The sequence below is a fragment of the Lipotes vexillifer genome, unplaced genomic scaffold, assembly GCF_000442215.2.
Source record: "Lipotes vexillifer unplaced genomic scaffold, Lipotes_vexillifer_v1.1 scaffold22, whole genome shotgun sequence".
NCBI classification, from domain to species: domain Eukaryota; kingdom Metazoa; phylum Chordata; class Mammalia; order Artiodactyla; family Lipotidae; genus Lipotes; species Lipotes vexillifer.
In genome coordinates this window covers 985,359-1,005,144 of record NW_006779050.1, presented here as the reverse complement: position 1 = coordinate 1,005,144, position 19,786 = coordinate 985,359, and positions in this window count along the sequence as shown.

The window sequence follows — 19,786 nt, the reverse complement described above, 5'->3', positions numbered from 1 at the left end:
AGCAGGAATCATTTAGCTAATAAAATCTCAGAATCTTGAATTAAAAAACAAGACAGAAATATAGGTGAATCATTTAGAAAAAGTAAGCTGAAGTATTTAAATTATGTAATAATAAAAACCCTTTATTAACACTGACATTACCTCAGTAGTTTAGATTTATTTCATAGTTATCCTTTATGTGATATAATTGAAAATAAAGTGTCTCTAGTAAATAATTAAGCTTACAAGTTGTATTTTCTGTGCAGTTTTTCTTTTAACAAGTTTATTTCTAACCTGTGGACTCTGTCTGAACAACTGGGTTTCGTATGGTTTATTTGGTTTCATCCAATAAGCTAAAATGTTGAATACTTATGGTTTTGAGATTCTAAGTGTCTTGCATTTAAATTGGAAATTCAGGCTCATTATTGGAATATTTTGAGCTAGACAGAACTTTAAATTCTGAATTTAAGTTCTGGATCTGCCATTTATTAGCTCTGTGACTTGGGCAATATTACCAAGCTTTTGTCTATAATATGGACATAATAAGAGCTATCTCTTAGGCACAATGGAGAACTTGATGAGATCGGCTATGAAAAGGTGCCTGTTGATGTATTAGGCCTCAATAAATGTCCTAGTCAGGAAAAAAGCCTTTAGTTACATGCAAATCCCAAGCAAAGAGTTATGTTTAGGAAAAACTAGTCTCTGAATCAGACATTAGCCAAAGTTTGAGCTAATGTATGAAGACAGCATCTAATAATCTTTTGTATGAAGTGAGTAAAGTACAATCTTAAGACGTATATTGATACTTTTTAATAGTGTACTGAATTTGCTCAAAAGAAATCAACTGTATATAAAGTTATCATGAAACAGTGAATAATAATGAGATAATATGCAACAGCTACAAACACTAAAAAAGTAACAAGTATGGGCAAATAGGTACTATTGTTGTTGTTATTATTGATGATGGTAATACTGTTAAAAGTAAAAAATCAAGTAGAAACAAGGTGAAGCAGGTTTCAAATTGTAAACTATATTAATTCCATAGGCAGAGAAACAGAAGGTGGAAACATACATGATGTGAAATATTGGAACAGGTAACTATCCTATTTATATATCAGGTTGATCAGGGCAACCTCCTGAACCTGTCTTTGCCAAGGCAGTGTTGGTGATGAAAAACCGTTCCCTGGAGTGCCTGAGGGACACCTGGGTGAAATTGCTGGATCGGCAGATGGAAACGGGCTTGTAGAGCTCAGAAAAGCCCGGTTCACGGCATCATCTGCTACAGTTGCTAGTGCAAACCAGCCTTGAAGCCAGTCACTGCCCCTCTGAAGGGATGATACTCAGCAATCGTAAAGTTGGAAATAACTTGCTACTGATTACTGCCCAGGGCCCCAGGCTGGAGAAGCATTCTCCACCTGAAATGTGGATTGTAAAGACACCCTTTATGATCCCGAAAGACAGAGACGAATAGGGGACAGTGACAGACCCCTTGCCCTATCATATAAAGTCAAATAATACTTCAAGAAAGAGGAAGGCGACATCCTAGGTCAGGATGACAAGGAAGGGTGAGATTTTCTTGAGAACTAGCAGGGTATCAGATATGGAAAACTGTTTATAATAGTCGTGGGAGTTACACTGGGGAAATGGGGCAGTAGAGAGGTGTGGAGGGCAAGGCTCAGGTGCCTTCCTCCCGGAAGAAGTGGCAGCCCTGCCCCTTTCGCTTACTTCTGTTTGTGCTTCAGTTGTATTTGCTTATTCGTGGCCAGTGAGCAGAGATTTCGTAAGAATGGTGTTGCTCTCACTTTTTAGTGCCATGTTGCTTGAAGCAGTTAATATGTTTATGGATAATGTCTCATTACCACCTTTTAAGTCACATTCCAGACCCCCTGCGTCACTTTGATAATAACACACCTGTCGGCATGACTCAGAGCCCACACCCTCTAGTCCGTCACAGACTGCTCTTCAAACAGCCTCCACGGCCATCTGCCTCTGTGCTGGTATCGATGAGCCATAAAACACGGTGGTGTCTCGAGCTATGTTCCCCTCCCCATGCCTCACCGGCCCCCCTTTCTTCTGGCCTGGCACCGAGTCAAGCCTCGGGAGGCCTTTGCAGCTCCCAGGACTGTCCGGCCGGGATTCCGCCTTCAAGATGTTGGCCCAACATGTGGCCCAGGAGCCAGACGGGGTGAGGACCTGGTCTGAGTCAAAGCCACCCCCTTGGCTTCAGTGCTTGGTTTAGAAGTTTTATTACATGGGAATGGTGTGGCTCAGGGGGTTGACAAAGGGATGGTTTTAGGATTACCTCAGGGTCTCGGTGCTGGGGGTCTCCCTACTTTGGCTGGAATCCAGCCCTGAAGGGTAATGGCCAGATGTTATTAGCAGCTGCAGGAGGCTGTGTGAAGGGGATGTGAAAAGACACTGGAGGCTCCATCCTGGTGAACAAGTGTGGTCTCATGTCTAATAATGCTCTCACACACGTCAGTTGCAGCAGAGAAGCCAGAAATAAAATTTCTTTGGAAACCATAGATCCTTTTTCCCAGAGTAGAGTCCACATTATGGAAAGGAATTAGGGGAAAGAAAGAAATAAAACAATTTAGTGCAAGTTTAAATATATTTATCAATAAGCTAAATCCCGTAAGTCAACTTGGTAAGTAAATTTGAATCAACTACTGTTGGAATTTAAGTCTCCTGGTGATATTACTAGTTTCAAAGTATTACTTTCGTATTATCACCAAAACTTGATAAATCTCTAATTTGTTATGTAAAAATCACAGAAGGTTCTGAGAACCACAAGTTACTTGATGAAATTTGGTCTTGACGTATACCTGGCCAGGTGTATATTGTGTGAATGTTCTGAGAGGCTTTCCGTAACCATGTCCTTTGTATCAATAATGTCCACTTCTGATTTACTTTTATAAAAGAATATCTGATGCATTATGTATTATTTTTAGGCAACTTCTAATAATAATGACCTAAATGTGTGTATCTGTATGTTTCTTAAAGTGTTAAGTCTATCATAATATTGATATTATTACTGTTTTACTGCTTATCATGAGACATTAAAAATTTCACCGGTCATTTTCACAGCCTTGTTTTCTCTGCAAGAACCCCTTTTATTCAAGAGCAGCTAAAGTGTGGAGAAATGTTGAAGAATATATTCTAAATATCAACAGTAGTTATCGCTAAAATAAGCTGGAGATTACAAATGACTTTTCTTTTGTCCTCTTTTCTGCATGTTCCAAATATTTCCACAATTAGAATGTTTATATTTGTTGAGTGCTTTCTCTACATCAGGTTCCGTGCTAAGTCTTTTATGCTCATCATTACATAATATCTTCACAGTAACCCCATAAGAGAGGTCTTATTATAATCCTCACTTTACACATGAAGAAACTAAAGTTTAAAGAGTTTAAATTACTTGTCCAAGGTCTCGTAAGTGGAAGGGCCAGAATTCAAACTCATGTATATCTGATTCATGAACTTGGATTATTAACCAGTGTGCTGAACTTCATTGCTTTTGTAATCAGAAACACAGACACACACAATTTTTTTTCTAAAAATAAACAATAAACCCCACTGCTGCATTTAGCATATAACTTGCATGAAAGTTAGTAAATATACAACCAGATTTCCAGGCACATCTACTGAGGTTATGGTCTGACAGCTGATTAAGAAAAAACTTAAGATTTACTTAAATTGAGACTCACCATTTTTAATCAGCTTAAAAGTGTTATTTGATCATGATGTCTACTTCTATGAAATTTAGAAATACATTAGAAAAAGAGAGGAAACAGCCATAGAAATTGTTCAAATAATGAAAAATAGATCTTTAAGAAAGGACAATATAAATTGGGTTGTTTTTGCTTTTTGTTGTTTATTTGTTTTGTTTTTTGCCTGAGGAAGGAAAGCCTGCAGGAAGATTAAACTGCAGTTTTGAAATAAAGGAAGAACTATAGTGTGGTTAGTGGGAGCAGCTGTTCTCCAATCTCAAACCACATCTGGAATATGATGTTTAGTTCTGGGTACCACATTTTAAGAGAGACCTCGATCAATTGGAGTGTGTCAGATAGGGACGAACATAATGGGATGTACCTAGAAACAACCACATAGGAGTTACATTTGCCAGAACTCTGGTTGTTCCAGGGAAAAGACTTGAGGGAGACAAAAAAATCTCGGTTGAAGCTATGAAGGTGTGTCACGTTGAAGAGGGGTTAGTCTTGTTCTGTATCACACCAGAGGGCAGGACTAAGGCCTTGAGGCCAGGCGTCAATTCAATATAAAAAGAAATTCAGAACCTAATAAAATGGGGGGCAAGTGAACTAATGAGGGTCCCTGGGACTTAAACTGAAAGAAGAATGTCTGAATAGTCTTATTAGGGTAGGCCTGGTAGAACTACCAGTTGAGATGGTAGAAATTTCCTAGCAATTTTAAAGAAATGAGTGGCAACTTCTTTTAGGGAACGACTTGAGGGTTCTTTTACTGGAAACTAGTAATACATCTTATATAAACTTACTGTCCTCTTCTGCTACACACCTATATTCTTTTTTTCAGTAAACGTCTCCGAAATTATATGACATTGTGCTGCCCTCTGGAAATTTGCTTTTAAGCATTGAAAATTTTCCCTTTTCATAATTGTTTATTTAACACAACTCACCAAGGGAAAATGGAGGGGGGAACCCCACAAATCTCTGAAAACAAGTAGATAACCCTTTAGACCAATGTGAACAGAGAGTATGAGATCTAGACCTATTCTCAGCTAAAATTTTAACGTCCCGTGTGACCTTGAGTAAGATAATTTATTTCAGTTCTCTGTGCCTCAGTTCCTTCCTCAGTAAAATGGATATAATAACTCTTGCCTCATGGCTCTTACGGGAATTGGTGAGTTAATGTTTGCTCAGTTCTTTGAGGTCCTTTGATGAAATGTGTTACATAAATGCTAGGTATCATTATTAACATTTAATGACCATATCTATACTGATGATACCAAGTGTCCTAAGAAATGAAATCTGTTACAGGTCACAGAAGAGCTTTCAAAGACTGTTCACAAGTGTCTATGAAGACATAAGCTAGAATTATCGAGAGAGCTTTGTGTCTTATTGTCAGCTTAAAAATTGCAGTCCCTTGGATTCAACCTGATATTTAGCTGTAGATTTAAGGGATGCTTTAAAAAGCATTTGTACTGTCTCTTGAACTAGTTTTTATGACTACTTTTCAACTAGTGGTAATTTTGGAATCTTCAAATTATTTCATTTTACTTATCTAAGTATAGTCTCAGTGGAACCTTTCAGTACTTACATATGCTAAATGTGGTAGTTTTTAATCTTGTTTTTTTTTTTTCTCTTATGAACAGAACAGCAACTTTTGTCCTTAATGTAGGAAGAACACATGAGAATGGCTGTCAGCCATGGTGGAGAAACAGAGATGGTATTGCTTTGTCCTCTCATGGCTCACGGCTGCACCATCCTGCTTGAGTCTTCTCACTCCACTCCTTGGGTTTATCAGAAATGGCAGAAGTTTGTGGGGAGTGAGGAAGGGGGAGGCCCTTCTTTGATCTCAGATGACAAACTTCAAACATAAACATTTAAAGAGAAGGAAAAACAAGCATAGAACAAGGAACAACGATGAGACATTGAACAGCTCAGTTGTCACCCGTATCTTCTTCAAGAGGACTGGTAGACAAGTCCTTCGAACGGAAAGGCAAATCACCCAGTAGAAAACCAGGCAATAGTTATGAACACACATGTCAAGAAAGAAGTCTGGGGACTTCCCTGGTGGCACAGTGGTTAAGAATCTGACTGCCAATGCAGGGGACATGGGTTTGATCCCTGGTCCGGGAAGATCCCACATGCCGCGGAGCAACAAAGCCTGTGCGCCACAACTACTGAGCCTGCGCTCTAGAGCCCGTGAGCCACAACTACTGAGCCCGCATGCCACAACTACTGAAGCCCGCACACCTAGAGCCCTCGCTCTACAACAAGAGAAGCCACTGCAATGAGAAGTCCATGCACCACAACACAGAGCAGCCCCCGCTCACCACAACTAGAGAAAGCCCACGCACAGCAACGAAGACCCAACGCAGCCAAAAATAAAGGAAGGAAGGAAGGAAGGAAGAAGGAAAGAAAGAACGAAGGAAAGAAAGAAAGAAAGAAAAAGAAAGAGAGAAAGAAAGTCTGATTGATCAATAAATATGAAAAGATGCCCAGGGAAATGCAAATGAAGCAGTGAAGAGACACTTTCACACTTTAGGTTGCAAAACATTTTTATTTAAAGAATACTGCATGTGGAGAAGAGAGTGAAGCAACACTGCTGTTGGGAGTATACAGAAATACAACCCCCAGAGAATAATTGAACACTATCTAGTAAAGCTGAAGATGTATATACACAAATGCTCAGCCTTTCACTTCCAGGCTTACGCTCTAGAGAAACTCTGTACATGTGTACGAGGAACTGTGAACAAGAACGTTCATAGCACCATTTGTTTGTAATGGTAAGAATCTACCCAAATGGTGGAAACAATCCATATGTCCCTCAAAAGGAGGCCAATGAAGAAACGGTGGTGTATTCATATAATGGCATACTAGGCACTAGACAGCAGTGCAACTGAATGAACTAGAGCTACAAGTATCTCTCTGGATCTCTATGGGGAACTCTCAAAAAACATAATGTTCAGGACAAAAGGGAAAAAAGACATAGAAGCATACCGGAAAAATATCATTTATATAATGTTTAAAAATATTCAGAAGAAGATGACTGGTGGTTAGTGTTATAGAGAAATTCAAACTCTTATCTGTGTGTAGAGTCTGAATCCCAAGTCTTGGCAGTTTCTCTTAAGTATTTCAGCACTTTCTTCAAACTTTGGCCCTGCTAGTGCCAAGTAATTGCTACAACTGAGATTTCTGTAAAATTCACGGGTCCACATGCCCCTCCAAAAAATATTTGTTCTAACTCAGAGCTATCCAAAAGAAACGTAATGTGAGCCACATATGTAATTTAAAATTTTCTAGTAGCCATATTATAAAAAATTAAACATAAATGGGTTAAATTAATTTTGATAATAGATTTTTTAACTAAACATATTCAAAATATCCTATAGGTAAATAAGATATACATAAATAAATAAATAAATACCAAGACTCTATTCATTACCTTGTCTCCATATGGTTTCCTTCTAACAAGGGAAGGACACTAGTGGGGGAGATCATGGCACTTTTGGTCTCCAAGGGTATCAATTTATATGTCCCTAGCTTAAAAGTTCCAGGTTTTCCAACAAGGGCACTGAATTTGGCATTGTCCCCTGCATCGGCAGGCGGACCCTCAACAACTGTGCCACCAGGGAAGCCCAATAAGATATTTTAAATATTTTTTACACTAAGTCTTTAAAATCTGGTGTGCATTTTATACCTAGAGTGCATCTCTATTTGGATGAAAATTTTCATTAGAAATATTTGCTCTGGGACTTCCCTGGTGGTCCAGTGGGTAAGACTCTGAGCTCCCAATGCAGGGGACATCCCTGGTTGGGGAAATAGATCCCACATGCATGCCACAACTAAGAGCCTGCATACCACAACCAAGAAGTCCGCATGCTGCAACTAAGATACCGAGTGCCACAACTGGGATCCAGCTCAGCTCAAATAAATAAATAAATATTAAAATAAAAGAAAGAAAGAAATATTTGTTCCGCATTTAGATTTCATGAAATTTAAAGTTGTAAAGATAGATTCACAATAACCCAACTTATCTCAAACATACATAAAAGTTTTCTAAAAACTGCATCAAGTCTTGGTATTCAAATTTAAATGTTAATTAATTGAAATTAAATAAAATGATAAATTCTGTTCCTTAGTCTCACTCACCGCATTTCAAGAGCTCACCAGTCACATGTGGCTCTTGGCTACCATACTGGACACAGCAGGTTTAACCTACACTACTAGGAAACTGTGTCCACCTACCTTTCCTCTCTGGGATTCCTCTTTTCATATGATTGAAATCAAACTAAAAAAGTATAGAGTGGCCTTGCTGGATGAAGGTAGCCACACAGAGCCACCTGCAGTGAAAGATATGTATTGACCTGTAAGAGTCAAGGCCATTTAATGAAAGGAGCCTAGTCTGATTATATGCTCAGCCACCTACTTCCTTACCCTCTCAACTGCCTGTTATAGCTCTGGTCTCCCGCTAGGCAAAGCTGGGGGTTCCATCTGTTTCTGGGTGTCTGTTTTAAATTGTTAAGTTCCCGAAGCGTGAGCCATTCAGCTACTATAACACCAGCCCCCTTCTAAGTTTGGTGCTTGGCTGTCCTCTGGGACTCCTTGGAAATTTCTAGATTGGATAATTAAACACAAGAATCTAAAGAAACTCATCTGAGAAGAAATATGCAGAGGCTCACACAGGAGAGAAGGGAGGAATTCAGAGGCTATAATGGTACAGCAGCATGAGAGGTGGGCAGAGAAAAAAAGGACGTTGGAGTATTCAAGCTGAAAGAGAATCTGTGAAATTTAGTTACTTGCCAGTGGGGTACAATTTGGCAGACAAAGGTGGGAATCACTGGCATAGAGCCTCAGAACCTGAAAGTCACACTGATCAGAACCTGAAGTGAAATAGAGCTGTATTGTCCTTCTGACTTTGCCACGTGGAGTCCACAGCAGCAAGCAGCATGCCTGGTTAGGAGACAGCAACCAGTGTGCCTGCCAGTGGTTCAGATGGAGGGATACTTGATTTTTAAATGAAAGGCTATCAGACTCTACAATATCCTAAAGTACCCTCACATTTTTATTATGCTTAATGCCAGCCTATGAGCACAACACATCCACTCACACGCACTCACAGAGCTGTAGCAAGGGCAGAGAATGGTTCCTTACGGAAACAATAACAACAAAGCCTTGGAAACTATTGATAATTAATAAGCTGGGCACCAGCAATTAATATGTGCAGAGATGGGGCGCCTACTGTTCTCCGAGCCATAGCTCATTTAAAATATTCACCCTGTAATTTATGAGTGATATTTAATACCTCAGTGACCATCAACCTCCATGTTTTATTACCACTGCTTAGCATACCTTTGATGTGTTGCCCAGCACTACACAATCCAAAACAAATTACTTTCAGGAAGCTGGATATTATATAAATGCAGGAAAGTCATAAATAATGCACAGGAGGAGCATTTTCGGTGGGTTCTGACATGCCACAATGGGTCTCTGTGAGTGTGACCGCTCAGGCATCTCACTGGCCCCGGGGCGGGGGGGCGGGGGCAGGAGGGTTGTCCATCTGAGGAGTGTTTGTCAGACAGGCTGGGGATGCTGACTTCCAGGCCCCACTGACACTGCTGTTTAAACCTATATCAGAGGCAGGTGTGAATCGAATGAGGACCATTTAGGAGGCTATGATCTTCTTAATGAGCTACAGATGTATAAGGAATGGCCCTTTCATTCGTGTTTTCGGTGGGCTTTTGACGATCTTCTCTGCTGTCACATGGACATGTGTCGTCTCCCCCTCCCATTCTCCACAGCAGCTGTTCAAAACTCTCCACTCTCCTGGGGGCCCTGAACCCCCATACCTGCTGTCTTGGAAGATGAGAGAATCTACCACCTCACTGAGGAAATCGAGGTCATCAGGAAAGAATGCCTCCATCTTCCCTCCCCAGCACATCCACATTTTCCTCCATCCTCAGTACTACTTTTATCTTGAACAGGACAATTCTTTCCAAAGGCGAAACCCCTGTGTCTTTGATCACACCCCCTCCTCTCTCCTCTGGCACCATGACCTATAAATTATCCCCTATATTATCTTTAGTCTCCTTTCCCTCTCCACTCGTTCCTTGCTTTTGGTGCTCAGATAGGATCCAATATACTGCATCCCACAAATGAACAAGCAAGCAAAATAAAATCTTCTCTGTGACCACATTCCCTAATTTCTGAAGATGCACTTTTCTCTCTCTCTGCCCCACATCCAGCTTCTTGAAAAGTGGTTGCCTTTGCCCAGTTCAGACCTTGCCATCATTGTCAAGCAGATTCTGTTCTCAACAATCTACTATGAATTTTCTGGTGGTTTTCTATGTGCTATGACCTCCTGCAGATCCCCTGCAGGGTTGGATGTAGTTGCCCCCTCCCTACCCGCCACCTGAAACTTTATCTCCCAGGCTTGTGTGTCCATACTTGTTCAGTATCCCCGCCTCCTCCCCTGGGTCTCTTGCTGGCTCTGCTTCCACTGCCCATCCCTAGTTCTCTTCTCTTCTCTGTACACACTTCTTCACCGCCTTCGGCCATCCTTCGGACACCAGTGGCACCCAGTCCTGTCTCTGAACCTCAACTCCCGAAGCTCCACCAGCTTCCCATCAGACAATCCACCTGATGTCTCACAGGTCAGCTTTCCAAAATATGTTATAATGAAGGATAGATAGGCGCTAAAATATATAGCTAGGTGCCAAAATATCACCCCCACCAACCACTTGCTAATTGCAAAACGGAAAATGTATCTTTACAATGGAGAGATGTGATGGCCACCACCTTAACTAATCTAGTGACCAAACGTTTAACCTGAACGTAATCAAGACTTCAGACTCCGCTTCCTGTTATATAAAACACTGGGGGAAGAGGGTCAATTTAAATGATACCACAAGGTAACAGTCAGGCAAATCCAGATTGTGAGACCTCCCTAAGACAACCACCTGGTCTCTCCAAAATGACAATTAAATAATAATGGTCAATATCACTTAGCAAATGGAGAATGTTCTAGAATAAAAGAGCTAAAGACAGATAACTAAATGCAATGCCTGAAACTTGATTGATCCTGCTTTAAACAACAAGCTATAAAAGATATTTTGGGTATAATGTTGAAAATTTGAACATGGGCTTTAAATTAGATAATATTAGAGAAATAGTGTAAATTTTCTTAAATGTGGTAATGGTATTGTACGTATGAAGGAGAATGTTCCTATTCTTGGGAGATAAATGTTGAATTCAGGGATAAATTTTCATGATGCCTGAAACTTACTTTCAAATGTTTCTGCAAAAACGAACGTGTGTGTGTATATAAATGTGTATAAATCAAATGTGGCAAAGTATTAATAACTTTTTAATTTAGATGACAAGAGTGGGAGTATTCAATTTACCTGATCAACATTCTTGCATGTTTTAAAATTTTCATTTAAAAATCTAGGAAAAATAGTCAAAAAATGTAAAGATACATTTAAAACTTTTCTTCAATCTCCCACCAACTCCTTCTTTTCTAATCACTGCTCACCAAGTACATCAAGCTAAATACCCCAGCATCATCTGTAACTTCTCCCTTCCTGCTCACATCTCCTGTCTCCCTCTACCCTATCAGCTGGAATTCTTGCTGCTGCTACTGCCTCATCGGGCCTCCATCATGAGTCACCTGGACCCCCATCACCTGGGCTCAAGCCCCTCTCCCCTCGTCAGTCCATTCACCCCATTCACTCCCCTGATGAAACCTTTTGACAGGTCCCCACTGCCTGCAAAATAAGATCAAATTCTCTGAAAAGGGCTTCCCTGGTGGCGCAGTGGTTGAGAGTCCACCTGCCGATGCAGGGGACACGGGTTCGTGCCCCGGTCTGGGAAGATCCCACATGCCGCGGAGCGGCTGGGCCCGTGAGCCGTGGCCGCTGAGCCTGCGCGTCCGGAGCCTGTGCTCCGCAATGGGAGAGGCCACAACAGTGAGAGGCCCGCGTAGCGAAAAAAAAAAAAAATTCTCTGAAAAATAAATATTTAAGGATAACACTGAAGTGGAATCTGGAGCTAAGAACGTGGAGGTGGTCAAACTGACATCCAGAGATACCGTCAGGCTTTTGACTTTTAATCTAGAGCTCTGATCCCTATGCTGCCTCACTACGGGCTTCACCTTTGTGCTGAGATAGCAAAGAAGATGGGCCTAAGAAAAGGTACAGTGCTCCCTGTGGAGCCCTAAGCTGTCTGCCTGGAGAAAGAGTTCACTTACAGATCAGCAAAGTAGGGTAGAGTTGTAAGGCCTGTAAAAAAGAGTCTTTTAAACATCACAACCATGACCTCAGAGGCTCAATGAAAGACTCACTTTATCAACTCCAGAAGTGGTTTATAACACTTTATAGAGGAAGCTGAGGGCAAGCAGACATTCTCATACGTTGTTAGCACGAGTGTAAATTGGTATAGTCCCCACGGAGGGCAATTTGGCAGCATCTAAATGAGTATATCCTTAGTTCCTGGCAATATCACTTCAGAAAGTGTCCCACAGATATACTTAACACTAATGCAAAATGATGTATGGGGTATGTAATGTCGCCATGTCATTCACTGAAACATTGTTTGAATTGGCAAAATATTGAAACAAGCCAAAATCCACCAATTAGGAACTAGTTAAATAGTGACACATCAGCCTAAAGAAATACTATGCAGCTAATACAATGAACAGGGAAGATCTCTACGCACAAATACCTACCAGATATATCGTGACATGAAAAACGTAAGGTGCATCAGTGTGTGTATAGTACTCTAAGGGTTCAAGAACTAAAAAATCAAAAAGGACACACAAAGATAATGCAGCAATATTAACTGCAAAAAGTGCCCATCATTTCTAAGGTTAGGAAAACACAGGGAGGACATAGGTTATCAGAACCTAGAAACTTTCAGAGACATTCCATGGAACTGGGACTCGGACATCTGAAAAGAGGCACCGCCTGGATGGGGCTGTTGTCTCTGTGGAAGAGGGGGTGGCGCAGACACTGAGACTGATTCTGAGAGCGCAGGTACAAGCTGGAGTTGGGAGCCAATTGCACTGCCATGCTACCCTCTTCCTGCCTTCCTGTCTTCCTCGAGTTTTCTCTATTGGCGGATTCTCACAGGGAACCAGCTGACAAAGGAAAAACGTAGTTTCCAGAGTCCCAGAGCAGAGTAAGAGAGGGATGGATTTGAAGCCGAGAGGCAATAGCTTAGTGATTAGCACACGCGATTCAGTAAGGATGGCCAATTTGGGCGCAGGATTATCCATGGGACTGTTGGAATTGGTGCATTTGTAAGTGATGGTGGACTCCCCACCATGCTCTGGAGCTGCCTCTTCCCCCCAAAAGCCCGGGGTTAGCACCGGCACCAAGAGTGAGGTTTAGACTCACACCAGTTGATTATGTATCTTCTGTGGGCCAGAGCCTTGGTGGACATTTTTGTGTATGGTTATTTATCCTTCCGATATCACTTGTGATGAATAACATTGTGGTCACTTTGCAAATGAGAAAGTTGACTGAGAAAAAGAAATACTTTTAAGTAGAGGAACTCCTTCCCCCTCCCCCTCCCCCTCCCTGTATTTCTTCCTCCTACTGATTCTGTCAGATGATGGAGGGTTAGTTGAACTAAAGAAGGAGTGGTTTTAGCCACTCACCTGAAAACAACCCTTGGGCTTACTGGGGATGGATGGGGTAGTGGCCATGCCCTGACTGGACCATGGCACAGTCGTAGGGGAAACAATCCTTTAATCTTCAAGCACCTGGCCCTGGGGAGGCTGACTTCTCAAATGCCTGCCTGTCTGTGCTCTCCAGTTTCCTCTTTTCCACATCCACCTTCAGGTGCCCAGTCCTGAAATATGGCTCAGCAGCCAAATGAGCTTTGCAACAGGAAAGACAACAGTTGACACATCTCCTTGAGTCAACAGCTGTGACTGAAAGCAAATAGGAAGACAGCCCTGTGGTGTGATTCCAAAGGAAATGCTTAGAGGAGTGGGTTTCACGTGTCTTCCCCAAAAGGCAGACTTTGTCTATCACAAGTTCCTAAAACGTGTTTGTTAATCACATCTTTGCTTTGCCAGCTCCTCCCTGCCCAATGTTTTCAGAGGACATCACCTCACACACTTCTCTCCGTGACGGCGATTGGAGGGAAGAGGATGATTTAAGTGTTTGTCCTCTTATCTTGAGGCCATACTCCACAGAGGAAATTCTTAAAAATCAAAAACAAACTTAGTTACACAAAAGCTATGATGCCAAATGAATAGCAAGCAGCTCTTCACCGGGTTTTTCTTTTTTTTTTTTTCCTGCAGTACGCGGGCCTCTCACTGTTGTGGCCTCTCCCATTGCGGAGCACAGTCTCCGGACGCACAGGCTCAGCGGCCATGGCTCAGGGGCCCAGCCGCTCCGCGGCATGTGGGATCTTCTGGACTGGGGCACGAACCCGTGTCCCCTGCATCGGCAGGCGGACTCTCAACCACTGCGCCACCAGGGAAGCCCTCTTAGCCAGGTTTTATAAATAGAGTAGAAAGAATATCTTCACAAAACAGAAAAACAATAATAAATTAACCAAGGTATAAACTTTGCCTTTCAAGTGGCTCACTTGAATACATAAACAACAGTTGTGCCCTCTTCAAGAAATCTTATCATAAGAAAATTCAGACTTAAAAAATAACCAAATTAACCAAATTAATTGTCAAATGACAATTTAATTAAATACAAACAAGGAAAAAAGGCACCACAGCCCATTCAAGTATTTTGCATAGATATACAAATATTGTAAACAATTAATAGGTGGACGAGAGAAAAGAGGATCTGTTTTCTGTGAACAATCTCCCCAATAAAAAGAAAATTCACATTGCCCTGGATCCCAGACACACACGTACATACACACAGTGGATGGTAAGAGAGGCTGCATGGAAGGGTGACTTTGGGGGCACTTGACTTGGATTCTGAAGAACCTCTCCTTTGCACGGTTCCCTAAGGATGGGTGGAGCACCTTTAATTAACCAAATTAATTATTTGCTATACCAAGGAATCTCAGCAAAATAACCATAAGGATGCTTTCCGTTGTTTCCGCAAAAAGAGCCTCTTTCCCAAAATCCCTTCCATTCAGGTATATGTAAGTTCTTAGAAATAAGTCCCTTCGGGGACTTCCCTGGTGGTCCAGTGGTTAAGAATCCACCTTCCAATGCAGTGGACAGGGGTTCGGTCCCTGGTCGGGGAACTAAGATCCCACACGCCGTGGGGCAACTAAGCCCGGGCGCTCTCGGAGCCCCAGCGCCACAAAGGGAAGATCCCGCGTGCCGCAATTAAGACCTGACGCAGCCAAATAAAGAAATAAGTAATTTTTAAAAAGAGAGAGATAAGTCCATTTTGTGAAGTGAAGGGAGTCAATACTCACTATAAGGGGTTTTTATTTTGCCAGTGAAGGCTCTGTCTAAATCCCAGTATTGAGCTCAGTCTCTAGGTCTATTTCTTACTTTAGTTCCACTGTTCTCTGCTTCCTGTGGAAGCCTAGACCAATTCAAGGAATGCTTCAATGACTTCTGGGAAGTTTTCCAAACCTCTCTCGCATGATCCACTGTCCCGTGCTGCTCTCCTGAATCTTGCCATTCTTGAGATATCTCTGAATGACCACAGTCAGAGTGGACATAACTAACTACGCTTGATTATACAGGTTAAATGTGAGTAACTCCACTTACCACCTAGCATGTCTAAGGCAGCCCGAATTGTTTCACTTTCAATTGCAATGTTCCTTTGGACAGGAACTAAAACATTTGAACTTGTGAAAAACTGGAATCACCTTTTCTCCCTTAATATACTTGCACCCCCATTCTCTCTTTCTCATAACGTTTTTTCATGAAAATGTATGTATTGAGACGTTACCACAGATTTCTCTGACTTTTATTCAAACCTGCAAGCCTCAATACTGGGCAAAAAAAGTCTAGCAAATTAGAGAGTCTCGGCAGAGTTCTTTTTTTAAAAAAAATAATTAATTATTTATTTTTGGCTGCGTTGGGTCGCCGTTGCTGCACGCGGACTTTTTCTCTTAGTTGCGGTGCGCGGGCTTCTCATTGCAGTGGCTTCTCTTGTTGTGGCTCGCAGGCTTCAGTAGTTGTGGCTCGCAGTCTTCAGTAGTTGTGGCGCCCTGGCTTCGTTGCTCCGGGGCATGTGGGATCTTCCCGGACCAGGGAATCAAACCTGTGTCCCCCGTATTGGCAGGCAGATTCTTAACCACTGCACCACCAGGGAAGTCCCCGTTTTGGTAGATTTCTAAAGCTTCAGATTTCCAAACAGGCTAGAAATCGCATCAGGAAAAACCCTTTTGTGTGATATGATGGTTCTGATGCCACTCTTAAGCCACCCTTTAATAGGGTTAAGGTTTGAAAAAGCCACAGTCAAAAATGTTAACTAAATAGATTAGACTTTTAGAAATTGTAGTAGTGTTTGAGTTGTGTTAAAGGTTTGTGTTGTCCTTTATTTTACTTTAAATTATTCCCCCTTCCCTAAATAATAACGGGTTTGTCCAGTAAATGTAGGTGCTTCATGCCGTTGTCTGTTGATATGAAACAGCTGGGGAGCCAGTGAAGTCCAGTGGAAAAGATCAGCTTCTCCTTCATGGAAGCGCTCAGTAAGATGGTCAAGTATATACTTGCTACCATCGACTTGTGACAAGGGACACACAAATGCCCATTTTCAATGGTTTTAATGTAATCTTTTCTACATGTACAATTTCCCCATTTGTTTCTCTCTCTCTCTTTCTCTCTCTGTATATGTATGTGTACACGTGTATATATGTGTATTTAACAAAGTTTAAATTTCCTGAGAAGCACCGTTGAAGGGAGTCCTATTATTAATCTGCAAGTGGAAATTTGATCATTTAAAAGTAAGGTAATCTCTCTCCTAAGACCTGAGTGGGCCCTGTCCAAGTCTGAGGAGACATTCAGACCACCCAAAAGCAACTATAATGCCAATATATTTTGAATATGAATGTAAAGTAAATGTTAGCTTTCCCATAATTCCAGCTAAGCACAATAAACAAGTGAGTCCAGAAAAATCATAGGAGCTTTAAGAAATTTGCTTTGATGCTATTAACAATCAAAGATCTCAGGCTCAGTTCCCATATGAACAATTATATATTCTGCTTCTCCCAACTCAGGTCTAACCACACAGGATGTTAGAAAGGCCCTCAGTTGTTTTCTCAACATAGGCAGAGCCAGTTCGCCAATGGCAACCAAGACGCATCTCTCTGCAAGTAGGCAGGGCTCCACAGCTGGGCAAGAGCTCTTATCCTCATCTATGTATTACCTCACATACATTAATCTGCCTCAACTATCTATTTTTCCACTTTGTCTAAATGAGCTCTTAACTCCTGTGTAGAGACCATATTCGTTCCCTGTTTGCCCCAACTATGTAGGACCTACTGAAAAACGTAGACCCTGTGACAGCCCAAACAATATAATATTTGACTCAAATGAACCAGAGTATCAATAAACTATGGAGACACAAATTGGAAGATTGAAGGAAAATAAACAATAGCAGGAAGACTACAAAGAAGTGAAGGTAAGTTCTCCTTTTTTTAAAAAAAAAAGGGAGTTGATTTCTCATGGTGTCAAGCCAGTGAGTAGGGGTTCTGGGACAAAAGTCAGAGACTGCAAGGCACACAGAGGCAACATAATGAATGAAAAGCAATCTGGATGGAAACCGTGGTGAGCTGGAAAACAAATGCTTTGTCCTAATGGGGGAGGAGCTACTGCACTCCAGGCTATTGATGCCTGCAGGAATACAGAACCAATGGAGTGAACTATTCTTCAGGAGAAGCCAGAGTCCAAAAAATTATGAGGACTCTCCCAGTTTTTAAATGTTACAGCTAAATTTAAGAAACATCTAAACACCAGGCAAGCCAAACAAAATACTCTGTGGGCTGCCAGTGTGCAATCACTCTTCTATGGGATGGACATCTTGGGAGAGGTAAGGAGAGATGGGCAACATGTCAGAGGAGGGAGGCAAGCACAGGATGAGTGGTTAGACTCTACAGCTGTTAGGGTCCTTTCTAACTCTCATCTAGGACTGATAAACCCATGCTTGGGGTCAAATTTGCTGATGACCACTGACTCTGTTCCCTACCCCGGCAAAGCATGAGTCGTACTCCCAGGGTACTGAGTAGCACAAACGCTTCAATCTGTCCCTTGATTTTTCAATTCAAGAATTTCTTATTGGTCTCCAAGGGAGCGCATGAGAACAAAATGAAAATTAAGCCAAATGTTTTTTGATATTTATCAAATACCAGAGGTATATCTTTGTCTTCCACAGAAGAAACTCAGAAAATTATACTTATAGGCTTTCAGTAATGGAAATCATTTACCCGAAATGATTTTTCTCTATGTGTCAATGCATGGCTGACAGTTGGGACTTTACAAGTGAATGGAGGCACAAAATTGGTACTAGGGTGGGCCTGGCTGAATGCTTTACCAGGTATCACTTACAAAGCAGCAAGTCCCAAACACTTTGTAGACACCTAGAACCAAATTAAATCTGAAAAACAAAAACAAGAATAATGTTACTATTTTCAGATCAGGTGCTTATGGAATCAAAAAACCAAGACAGAAGACCACAAGAAAGAGAAAGCTGTGACCCATCATCTTTTTCATGAACCATGACCAGTGCTTTCTCAATGCACCACTCACTGATCCTCTGATATTCAAAATCCCCATGGCTCTGGCCTAGCAGAGAGAGGAGACTACCTTTCTCATCACCGTCATGGGTCGTACGCGTCCTTCTGATTATGGGCAGAGAGGCAGAATGTGGTTCAGAAAAGAGGTACAGGTAGTTGCCCAGAGACTTTCAAATTATGAGACCTGGGATGTTTGTCCAGGCCTGTTCTAAGGCCTCTTTACACCCTGGGCCACATAGATATACTTTCTGTATTGGTAGCGGTAATTCATATATTGAGAAACACATTGTTTTTTCCTTTTACTAGAAAAGAGCTCTTTTTTTTTTTCAGTATTCGTGTTTTAAATTAGCTTTGCTATTCTTGGGTGTGAAACGGTATATCATCCTTTCATTCTTTTACTGAATAAATACTTTGAGCGCTGGAAATATAGTCGAGCTAAACTAAACTGATAAAATCCTTGCCCTTAAGGGGCTTACATTCAAGTGGCTGACACGGTGCTCTTATTTTGTGTCTCAGAAGATGACACAGAAAGCTTGTCCTGAATTTCAAGCTTCAGTGGAATATTTCAGGTTGGTGACTCTGTTCTAAAGAGCAAAGGAAAATATATTTTCCTATTTCATGGTGTTAGCATCTAGACTTCCACGGGGTCCCTAAAGGAAGTCAGATTTGAAGGGACAAGTTCATATTGTTGGAATCTTGGGAAGGCAAAGTGATTGATGCTCTCACAAGCTTCCTGTGGGAGTTGAGGGACTGGATATGTTGAGAATCTGGCAAAACTAAGGTAAATTATCTTCTAAATTGATTCAAATATTTGTAGCAAGCCCTTCTGTGCAAATTTTCATGACTTCTTTATGGTAATTAGTTTCATGGAATATTGCCAAATGGCATATTTTTCCTACTCCGAGCCCCTTTCTAAGCACTCCTGGGAATGTCTGAAATATGAGATAAGCACTGTTAACCCAAAGTTTTATTAAAAAGTTTAATTAACACAAATGCCAAATGACACACTGATCGCTATTAAGAAGGTAGACTACATGTAAATCTGTGAACTACCAAGGAACTATAAAACCCATTTCCCCAACAACCACAGAGCTTTATTTCTCTTCCTGAGCAGACAGGAGAGCCCTCGGGATGCTTGGCCCCATCGTCAGCCTCTGGGGTTCTCAGGACCACACTGCTTAGTGAAGCCTGGTAGTGGTAGGGAATGCTCCTTTAAAAAAATTTTTTTTTTTATTGAAGTAGAATTAATTTACAATATCACGTAGTTTCAGGTGTACAGCACAGAGATTCAGAGATATATATAAATATATATATTTTTTGATATACATATATATATTATTTTTCAGATTCTTTTCCTTTATAGGTTATTACATAATATTGAATAGAGTTCCCTGTGCTATACAGTGGGTCCTTGTTGGTTATCCATTTTATAT